Raw genomic sequence first — 10,424 nt, 5'->3', positions numbered from 1 at the left:
AGTTCCAGGCCACTGCAATAAAGCAAATAGCGCAATAAAGCAAGTCACACTAATTATTTGGTTTCCCAATGCATACAAAGTTACATTTATACTCTCCTAAAGTCTATTAAGTGTGCAGTAGCATTATATCTAGGAGAAGGCAATGGCACCCCACTCCAGTACTCTTGCCTGGAAAATGCCATGGATGGAGGAGCGTGGTAGGCTGTGATCCATGTGGTCACTAAGAGTCGGACACGACTGAGTGACTTCACTTTCACTTTTCACTTTCACACACTGGAGAAGGAAATGGCAACCCACTCCAGTGTTCTTGCCTGGAAAATCCCAGGGATGGGGGAGCCTGGTGGGCTGCCACTATGGGATCACACAGAGTCGGACACGACTGAAGTGACTTAGCAGCAGCAGCAGTAGCAGCATTATATCTAAAAAAACCACAATGTACAACTTTAAAAAATAATGCAGCTGTAAAGACGGCACTGTCAGACTTGCTTGACACAGGGTTGCCACAAACCTTCAATTCGCGAAAAGCTGGAAAAAGCGAAGTGCAGTAAAGGGCAATACGCCTGTAACAAGAACCAGCTCTTGGACCTGGCCCCACCCAGTCAGGACTGCAGCCCCTGCAGTCCCTACAAGGGGCTTGTTTCTGGACAGGAAGCTTGTTCTGTGGGGACTCCCAACAAAAGCTCTGGAGTCACCCAGACTTAGGTTTGAAGACCGATGGTGCCGCTGATGGCCTGTGTGGCCCTGGGGAAGCGACTCAGTCTCTCCTCTGGACAACAGATCCCTAAGCCTTGCTAGCTGGGGTCTGAGGATGCTATCAGGTAAAAAAATGCCCCGTACTTCGCCTGGCTCCTGGCACACGGTGAACACTCAGTAAACAGCAGCAGAATTTAGAAAGGAAGGGGAAGATGGGAGGGGAGCACGAGGGGCAGGCAGCAGGACTTTCCTTTCATCTGCCAGGTGAGCCCCTCAGGAGGACAGTGGGGGCCCCGCACCCCACGTGGGCAGGGGCTTTGAGGCTGCCGGCGGGCACCTGGGGTCGGTGGATGGAGTGGGCATGGGCTGGGGGTGGCGGAAGTGGGGCAGCTTTGTCTCTGTCAGTTAATTAAATCTGAAATGCTAACAAGCTTCCAAAACAAAAGGCAACTCAAGTACTCTTTGGATGGGATATAATAAAACGGTTCTATCTGAAATTGCAAACAGCTTTGTTGCTGCAAACAAAGGCTTGGTTCTTTGTGCCTCTCTGGAGCGGAGGCCCAGAAGAACAAGGGTGAAAAGGGTCAATGAAACTCTGAGGGTGCAGTGCCCTCCTCCCTCGAGCCCACGGTGAGAACTAAAAGAACAGATGGAAAGGCCCTGGGAGGTGGGTACCAGAGGTTCCAAGTGCCTGGGACTAAAGCAGCAACATGGAGTGAGGTGGGGGACAGACTTGGGAGAGCCTCTTGCTCCATGCTCCCACTTCACAGATGAGGAAACTGAGGTCTAGAGAGTAAAAGGCAGAACCAGGATTGGCATGCATGTCTTTAACCCTCTGTATTGGTTCTTACTCATTGAGCCAGCAAGGGATGTTTCACAGGGCCGTCTGTGGGTGTCTGATAGCCTAGGGCCTCCCTCCCTGGAAGCAGGAGGCTGGGTCCTGACTTGGGGTTCCTTGGTGGGTCCTGGTAAGTGCCCTCAGAGGTCTTAGAAAGTCCAGGGGATAGGGGGTGAGCAAGGTCGACCCAAGATCCTGCCTCCCCCGTCCAGGGACAGATAGGATAACAAACCCCAGCCCAGCAGAGGCTGCTGCCTTCAGATAGCCCTTGGCAAACAGGGAGGCTCACAACACTGGCCAAGTGTCAGGGGGCCTGGGGAGCAGTTCTGGCTCTGTTAACTAGTGGGCGGTGTGACCCTGGGCATCTCATGGCCTCTGTGGGCCCTCAGAGGTCAACTGTAAATTCAGAGTGTGCCTAGCGGTCTCTAAGGGTCCTTCTAGCACTAAAGATCCACTGTTTCCTTAAAAAAAAAAAGAAAGCAAACAAATCTGAGCCCTTGCTGTAGCTTTGTTCAATGGCTTCCCCTTATTCTTGGGATAAGGACCCGGATCCCTGCCATGGCCATCTACAATGGCCTAGCATGCTCCTGGGTATCTCCCCAGCCTCCACCCACACCACTTCCTCCTGGTTTTCTGTGTTCCGGTTTCTTTCAGATTCGCTGCTGGAACCAATCTGGGAAGTAGAAAACTCTGGAAATGAGAGCTTCCGCTCAAAAAAAAAAAAAAAAAAAAGAAAGAAAGAAAGAAAGAAAAAAATCCTTACACCGTCCCAGGAAACACATGAGCTGAAGGTCCCTCCTGTGCTACCTGTGGTGGGGTGGGAGGAGGGGGGCCCTACATGCCCATCCTTGGGGGAGCCGGTAGGCCACGTGCAGAGCCAGAGACACACTGGGGAATACACTGCAGGCCTCGGAAGCAAAGGGTCAGAGGACCCATGTCACTGTGGAAGGAGCTCAGAAACAGGGCTGCTGACAAAAAGAATGAGACTGAATGCCCCAGACACAAATTTAAAATACACACACATGCACACAATATTGCCCCCTGTTCTGCAATAGCACAGAAACAAACGAACAAAATACTCATGAAACATCATTAACTACATGAAACATTAACCACAGGGAGAAGGGCCATGGCAGTGGGAGACAAAAGAGAGAAATAAATGAATGAAACCAGAGAGGGGCTTTGTGAGGACCTCTGAAGATAACCAGGCCGCACACAGGGGAGTATGCCTGACAGTATTCTAAAGCTACCAACCATCATTACCCTCTCCTTTCCCAAGTCTAAACAAAACCAGTTGAGCTGGAAGTGGGGCCAAGGGCCAGAGTGGAAAGAATGAATGAAAACAGAGGACCCTTCAAACTGTCCACATCCTGGAACTGGAAGAGTTGTAGAGAGAGGACTCCGCCATGATTCAGAGAGTTACTGAAATGGACCTGACTGGCAAGGACCCCTGAGTTTCTCTTTCTCTGAACTGGTTCACCAACAAGCCGTAAGTAATTTCATTGGCTTTCTGGAGGGAGATTCCACGCCTTGGTGACTGTCTCCATAGATGCCCCTGCAGGATTAACCAACTCCTGTTAAGATTCCTGGGCTTGGGGCTTCCCTGGTGGTCCAGTGGTAAAGAATCCGCCTGCCAGTGCAGGAGACATGGGTTTGATCCCTAGTTCAGGAAGATCCCGTGTGCCACGGAGCAACTAAGCCTGTGTACCACGACCACTAAGCCTGTGCTCTAGAGCCCGGGGGCTGCAACTACAGAGCCCACAAGCTATAGCCACTGCAGCCTGAGTGCCCTGTGTACCATGGCCAGAGAAGCCACCGCAATGAGAGGCCACAACCAGGGAATAGCTGCCACTTGCTGCAGCTAGAGGAAAGACCACACAGCAATGAAGACCCAACACAGCTTAAAAAAAAAATCCCTGGGGTTTGGTCAGCCCCAGGCTGCCAGGCTGAGCAGTACCCTGCGCTCCCTCCCTTCTGGCCACACCACTCCCCAGGAGATGAGAGGTCCACCAGGTCCGGGAGATGTGCCCATGGCCCTGTTTTCAGGCCATGTTTTGAAGGTAAGGACCCCAGGACCCTCTGTTCAACTGGCCTGAAGCCTTCAGGAAGGCAGGAATATCCTTCTGAGGGGAGACAGGGCCTTCTACAAGAGTATCTTTAGGTCTGAGGGGTGACCAGGGGTCAGCTAGCAGGGTGGAGTGTGGACCATGCTTGCACGCACGGACTGACGTGCCCCTACGCATGCACACGAGGGCTCTCACTGCAGGACTGGGCAGGGGGTGGTGCCCCACCTGCGGTCTGACCTCGGTCCCTGCCAACGTCAGGAACAGGCCTGCCCGGGAAGCTGCCTGCTGGAGGTGCTGTGAACCACACACGGTGACATCATGTCACCATCAGCACCTACTGTTGTCTTTATAAAAAAATAATTTTCTCTTTGTTTATTTTCCACTGTGCTGGGTTCTGTGGCTGCGTGGGTTTTTCTCTAGCTGTGTCAAGCAGGGACTACCCCCCAGTGGTGGTGTGTGGGCCTCTCACTGCAGTGGCTTCTCTTGTGGTGGAGCACGGGCTCTAGGGTGCTTGGACTCAGTAGCTGCAGCTCCCCAGGTCTAGAGCGCAGGCTTAATGGTTGTGGAGTGTGGGTTTAGCTGCTCTGCGACATGAGGGCTCCTCTGGGATCAGGGATCAGGGATCGAACCCGTGTCTCTTGCATCGGCAGGCGGATCCTTTACCACTGAGCCACCAGGGAAGCCAGGGAAGCCCCCTACTGTTGTCTCATTCACCTCCTTCCTCTCCCCCACACCCCTGAGGAAGCTGCTGGTCCCAGGCCAGGCCAGGCCCGCACTGGTGCTGTTCGGCAGGAGCCGAGGCCCCAGCATCAGCAGGCTTGCAAATGTGAACACCTACACACAGAAGGGGGATTGGGGAGTGTGAGTTTGCATGTATAAATGTGTTTGGGTGACTGTGAGCAAGTAAATGAGCAAGGAAGTGAGCAAGCGAGGGGGAAGTACAAGAGGAGGGTGAGCATGTGGAGAAGAGTGTGCGCACGCTGGGAAAAAACCTGTACACACAGGGGCGCGTGTGCACGCCCTTGTCCACCACAGCACCTGGGAACTGCATGCTGTGAGGGCTGGGGACAGGGTGGAGAAGCAGAGGGAAGGAACAAGCCTGCTTATCTGCAGGTGCAGGAGAAGGGGGCATGGCTTCAGGAAAGAAAAAGACTTAAAGAGGAAACAGTGAACAAGCAAGTGTGTCCGCCTCTAAGCAGCACCTCTAGTGGAAAGGGCTGGATGACAGGGCGATGGACCTGAGAGGTCTTGGGTGTGCAAGAGGGAAAGACTCGCAGGTGTGGGAGCTGCGTGTGTCCAGGGGACTCAGTGTGGGAACGACGTGCACGTGAACACAGGAGCATGAGGCTATGATGAGTGAGAGCAAACACGAGCACGTGCGCGCCTGCATGGAACGCCTCCAGGCATGCGAGCGAGTGTGCCTGCCCCGGGGGCAGCTGTGGGTTGCCTGCAGGTGTCGGCGATGCCTGATGATGTTTTCACCCAGAAATCTCAGTCTGGGAGGACTGGATGACCTACCTGGCGCCAGCTCAGGTCTGGGTGACCGCGGCCCCGGGAATGTTGGCCGTGTCGCTCCCACCTGGCATCGCATGTAGGAATGAGTGAGTCACCCAGGCATGGCTGGTCCTCACTCTGCCTTGCCTCTTAGCCTTGCCCAGTGGGGAAGACAGCTGGGAGGGGAAGAGATTACTCAAGGGCTGTATTTTTACACCATCATTATGCAACTGCTTGCCATGCCTGTGGGCTCATTCTAAAGGCCCAATGTCCCAAGTCTCTGGGCCTGTATATCTCCATCTTCTTTTAGGTCCAAGTGGAAGCTTAGGTCAGTGGTATTGGCTGATGAAAACTGTGGAAATAAACTCCGGGAGTTTGTGATGGTCAGGGAGGCCTGGCGTGCTGTGATTCATGGGGTCGCAAAGAGTCAGACACGACTGAGTGACTGAACTGACTTACTGACTCCTTATCAGGTTTCAGGGCTACCCTATTTATAATGCCAAGCCCCATCCCACCCCACCCCCGAGTCCCAGTCCTTTCCAACCCCTCCTTTCTTGGCTTTAATTTCTCCATAACACTATCACCATCTGCCCTACTATATATTTTCCTTATTTATTGTCTATCTTTACCTTAATAGCAATGCCTATGTATTTTTTTTAAACATATATTTGTTTATTTATTTGGTTGTGCCAGGTCTTAGCTGCAGCACGTAGGATCTTCAATTTTTACCACAGCACATGGAATCTTTTTTAGTTTCGGCATGTGGGACATAGTTCCCTGGCCGGGGATCCAACCCAGATCCCTGCATTGAGAGCCTGGACTCTTAGCCACTGGATCACCAGGGAAGTCCCACAAATGTTTATATAATACTTGCTACATTCCAAGCACTGTTTTGAGTTCTATTCATTCATTTCATCCTCCAACAATTCCATATAGGAGTGAACATTATTCTTGCCATTTTTGTAAATGGAAGGCACTGAGAGGTTAAGTAGCCTGCCCACAATCACCCCAGTGGTGATTGTGAACCCATTGGGTTCAGCATGCCTGCTCTTAGCTAGTTCACGATCCTGTCCCGTGAGGGGTAAAAATTTCTCAGGTTGGCTCACTGTTTAATCTCTAGTACTTACAGAGTGCCCGGCACATGGAGGTGGTCAATGAATGGTGAGTAAACGGATGAAGAGATGAGTGAATAAATGCTGCCACGGAGGATGGAAGAGAGAGGCAGTTGCCTTCGAAGAGCTCATGGCCCCATGGAGGAAACAGACAAAAAGTTATTTCAGTATCAATCAAGATCTCTAGAGGGGCACATAACTTTCCTGGGCCCTGGCAGGCAGGCTTCCCAGAGGAAGAGCACAGATGGAGACAGACATGGTGACGTCACCCAACTCCTCCTAACTCCTCCCTGGAGACATACACATCTCAGTTATTTCTGCCTCAGTCCGCAAGGTGCCAGGAGAAGATGATGGCTTAATGGTGACAAGGAAACAGAATGGGGAAGTGGCTCCTGGGCTCCCGGAAAGAAACTGCCTGGAGTGAAGCCTCCCTCTATCAAACACTGGCTAAACGAACCTAGACAGACTCTCTAACTTCTCTGGACCCTGGTCCCATCTTCTACGAGACAAGTGGAAGTGTTAGTAGCTCAGTTGTGTCTGATTCTTTGCGACCCCATGGACTGTAGCCCACCAGGCTTCTCTGTCCATGAAATTGCCCAGGCAAGGATAATGGAGTGGGTAGTCATTCCCTCCTCCAGGAGATCTTGCAGACCCAGGGATCAAACCCAGGTATCCTGCATTGCAGGCAGATTCTTTATCATCTTAGGCACTAGGAAAGCCCCTTTCTTCTATGATATGGGGGACAGCAAATAATATCTGATCTCCCAGCGCAATCATTGTTTCCTAGGGAAACAATGGAACCAGTGACAGACTTTATTTTCTTGGGCTCTAAAATCACTGTAGATAGTGACTGCAGCCATAAAATTAAAAGATGCTTGTTCCTTGGAAGAAAAACTATGACCAATCTAGACAGCATATTAAAAAGCAGAGACATTACTTTGCTGACAAAGGTCTATTTAGTCAAAGCTATGGTTTTTCCAGTGGTCATGTATGGATGTGAGAGTTGGACTATAAAGAAAGCTGAGTGCTGAAGAATAGATGCTGTTGAACTGTGGTGTGGGAGAAGACTCTTGAGAGTCCCTTGGACAGCAAGGAGATCAAACCAGTCAATCCTCAAGGAAATCAGTCATTGGAAGGACTGATGCTGAAGCTCCAATACTTTGGCCACCTGATGCCAAGAACTGACTCACTGGAAAAGATCCTGATGCTGGAAAAGACTGAAGGCAGGAGGAGAGGAGGACGACAGAGGATGAGATGGTTGGATGGTATCACTGACTTGATGGACCTGAGTTTGAGCAAACTTCGGGAGTTGGTGATGGACAGGGAAACCCGGCATTCTGCAGTCCATGGGGTGGCAGAGTCGAACATGACTGGGCCACTGAACTGAACTGAACTTCCTAGGGCAGCAGAGAGGATTGAGTGAGATATGTTACAATATTACAACACATAAGAAATTTATAATTGGTCATTCAGATGACCAAAATGTATATTTCTCATATACACTTGGCCTTTGGCCACAGTTCCTAACTCACACCTTCCAAAACCTTCAGAATTTTCTGAGCTAGAATAGCAATGGGATATTTGGTCACATCTTTAGTTCCTGAAAATGCTTCAGGGAAGGTGACTTTTGGATCCCACCCAAGGGTGGGGGCTGGCAGCCAGGAGAACCATGTGATTAGAGCGCTGGAACTTTCCAGTCCCAGGTCCAACCTCAAGAGAGAGAGGCTGGGGATGGAATCATTCACCAATGGCCAATGATTTAATCAATCATGTTTATGTAATACAGCCTCGGGAAACATCCAAAAGGACAGGACCTGGAGAGCTTCCGGGTCAGTGAATACACGGATGTGGAGAGAGTGGTGCTGGGAGAGGATGGGGCCTCCGATCCCCTTCCTAACAGCCTGCCCGACGCATTGTCTTCGGTCTGGGTGGTCATCTTCTGTATCCTTTACTATCCTCTTATAATAAACTGGGGATCTAAAAATGTTTCTCTGAGTTCTGAGAGCCATTCTAGCAAACCTGAGTGGGGGGAGTTGTGGGAAACTCTGATATATAGCCAATCATAGGTCAGAAGTACAGGTGACCTTCAGGACTTGCAGCTGGTGTCCTGAGTTGGAGGGGGTTGTTGGAACCTCCAGTTGCTGGTGGGTTACAGAAAAGCACAGGTAACAACCTAGGCTCGCGACTGGCGTCTGAAGTGGAGGGCTGACTGGTCGGTTCGAGCCCTTTACCTGTGGGATCTGATGCTCTCTCCCAGTAGACAGTGTCAGGAAGGAGCTGACTCCTCACATACCCAGCTGGCGTCCCCGCCCCTTGGCGTACATGTAAAAGCATTTAGTACAGTGCCTGGCACCAGGCGGGCAACGTGCTGGCCCTGTGGAGGTGATCACTACTCCCCTTCCATTCTCTGCTGGTTGCTGGCTTTTGGGGGGGAATGGGAAAGAGGGTTGGAACACATCATGCTTATTACTGCAGCCTCTCTGCAGTGGCTAAATGCTATTTTCCAGAAGCAGCTCAAAGCCGGGCAAGGACTATGTTTGTTATTCCTAGCATATTCCATATATTCCTAGCATAGCATCTGACACACAGTAGGTGCTCAACAAGTATTTGTGGAACGACTGGTCATGTGATTACATTTATTTCATCCTGGTGAGGATAAATGTACATATTGTCGTCTCCATTCCCAAACAAAGGACGAGAGGACCAGCAAGGTTAAGTGACTTGTCCATAAACACACAGCTTGTATACAGAACAGCCGGATTCTAAGGCCAGACCCAGTGCTCTTTCCTCCACACGATGCTACTCTGGATTCCTATACACTATGTCCTATTTTCTGTGGACTTTTTTCTAGCCAGTGGGGCCATCCCTGGTTGTGGAATCATCTCTGAATTCTATGACTCATATCTGAATCACAGAACTGTTTAATAGTTGAAAGGACTTGTGATGTCATCTCGACCTCCCACCCTTTGCGGAAATTTCCATGTCTGTCCAGACAATGCTTGAATGCCTCGAGTGACGGAACACTCATTTTGTCTTGAATTATCAAGTTCCATGACCGGATTTCATTTAGAGTCAAAAAGAAAGTTCTGTAGCCTGTGGGCCAACAAGGCCTCTTTTTTAAATTTCTATGTATTGGATTTATGCCCTCTTCTTGAGACATACAGAATGGATATGCTGTCCCCTTCACAAGACAGCCTTTCAGATGTTTGTAGACAGCTCTTACAGCCCATTGGAGAATTCTTTTTCCTCAAGATAGCTGTTTTGGGTTCCCACAAGGACTCTGGGGAGATGGCATCCACCCTAGCCCATCTTAACAGGCCATCAAAAGTGTTTTGAGCAATGGCACCCCCTACTGTACAAGGTATGAATTACGTCAAAGGGCCAAATGCTCATTAGGAGGCTGGAGGAACTTCATCAGTCACTGGGGCCCGGCTCCTGGTGTGAATAAAACAGCTGCTTAAACAGTCATGGCTTTAGAGTCACACCTAGTTATTTTCTGTGTCTGTCTTAAAGAGGGTTGCTGAAGACTCGATACTCTAAGTTTTCTTACCAATCATGAGGTTTCTGACAAGCTACAGGTCTGAGTGCCAAAGGATTGATGCTTTTGAACTGTGGTGTTGGACAAGACTCTTGAGAGTCCCTTGGACTGCAAGGAGATCCAACCAGTCCATCCTAAAGGAGGTCGGTCCTGGATGTTCATTGGAAGGACTGATGTTGAAGCTGAAACTCCAATACTTTGGCCACCATCATAAAAAGAACCGATTCATTGGAAAAGACCCTGATGCTGGGAAAGAATGTGGGAGGAGGAGAAGGGGATGACAGAGGATGAGATGGCTGGATGACTCGATGGACATGAGTTTGAGTAAACTCTGGGAGTTGGTGATGGACAAGGGGGCCTGGTGTGCTGCAGTCCATGGGGTCAGAAAGAGTTAGACGTGACAGAGCTGAACTGAGCAGGTCTGAGACTTCAAAATTAGAATTCAAAAGCTGTTGATTTTTCCTTAACAAAGAGGTTTGGCAAGGGAGGGGCTTCCCTGGTGGCTCAGGTGGTAAATAATTCACCTGCAATGCAGGAAATCTGGGTTCGATCTGTGGTCCGGAAGGTCTGCTGAAGGAGGAAATGGCAATCCACTCCAGTACTCTTGCCTGGAAAAATCCCACGGGCAGAGGAGCGTGGTGGCCTAGTCCATGGGGTTGCAAAGAGTCAGACATGACTGAGTA

Source organism: Muntiacus reevesi, chromosome 5 (assembly GCF_963930625.1).
Source record: "Muntiacus reevesi chromosome 5, mMunRee1.1, whole genome shotgun sequence".
Classification (NCBI taxonomy): Eukaryota; Metazoa; Chordata; class Mammalia; order Artiodactyla; family Cervidae; genus Muntiacus; species Muntiacus reevesi.
The sequence above is the reverse complement of the archived record's forward strand: the minus strand, read 5'-3'. Positions refer to the sequence as shown.